General features: G+C 51.2%; 1 protein-coding gene across 1 annotated transcript in view; it reads right to left on the reverse strand.

Annotated features, from left to right (window-relative positions):
- Positions 1–1,114, reverse strand: part of LOC103375309 (ephrin type-B receptor 4-like) — a 20,261-nt gene that overhangs the window by 18,403 nt on the left and 744 nt on the right. The window lies entirely within an intron of this gene.

Genomic DNA, 1,114 nt, shown 5'->3' on the forward strand with positions numbered 1-1,114 from the left:
CTGCTAATGTTGTGTTAACGTTCTGCTAATGTTGTGTTAACGTTCTGCTAATGTTGTGTTAATGTTCTGCTAATGTTGTGTTAACGTTCTGCTAAGTTGTTAACATTCTGGTAATTTCTGCTAACGTTCTGCTAACGTTCTGCTAATGTTGTGCTAACGTTCTGCTAAGACATCAGAGCTGTGGTTCCACAAGAACACGAGCAATGCAGCTTTATCTCACTAAGCACAGGGTTATGGTTACGCTGTGGGTACCGGGGAGAACCCAGTGGGTCTACTGGTACCACTGAACGTCCAGGGTATGTTGGTGGAGCAGCTCCAGAGGTGTAGATGTCTCTGGACAGATATAAATACCTCCATGTCCTGCTCACAACACGCTGACCCTGTCTACAGTAAGGCCCGGCAGCAGCTCCACCTGCTCAGGAAGAGGAGAACTTTCAACACAGACGTTCTACCTCTGGTCCATAGAGCACTGACTGGATCCATCCTGAGGTCCAACATCTCATCCTGGTTCAGCTTTCTCACTGCCAGACACAGAGCAAGACTCTCCTGGAGAATAAACCAGGCCAGCAGAACAACTGGAACACCTCCACAGCCTCTGAGTGAGCTGTACAGGTACACCTGGGCCCGCCCTCCTCACCTGGGCCCTCCCTCCTCACCTGGGCCCTCCCTCCTCACCTGGGCCCTCCCTCCTCACCTGGGCCCTCCCTCCTCACCTGGGCCCTCCCTCCTCACCTGGGCCCGCCCTCCTCACCTGGGCCCTCCCTCCTCACCTGCACCGTCCTTCAGAACCCCACGGCCCAGAAAAACATTCACTAAACGGCCTCCATCTGCAACAGCTGCCCTGAACAACAACACAGAGATTTAATCTGTTGTTGGATGTGTTCTGGTCAGCGGCCTGGTTCTGGTTCTGGACTATGTTCTAGTGCTTCAGAGCGGCGTCTTAAAGATGAATTTATGTTTTTACTCAAGACAGACAATAAAGAATCCATCTGTCCAAACCTTGATGCTGCCTTCAGGTTCTACTGAGGAGAAAATAAAACCGTCTGAGCTGACAGAACCCTGACCTCAGAAAAGCTCCGGCAGTAAAAGTACTCACACCTCAGAGTACTAATAC

The sequence above is a fragment of the Stegastes partitus genome, unplaced genomic scaffold (assembly GCF_000690725.1).
Source record: "Stegastes partitus isolate 25-593 unplaced genomic scaffold, Stegastes_partitus-1.0.2 Scaffold2541, whole genome shotgun sequence".
Taxonomy (NCBI): domain Eukaryota; kingdom Metazoa; phylum Chordata; class Actinopteri; family Pomacentridae; genus Stegastes; species Stegastes partitus.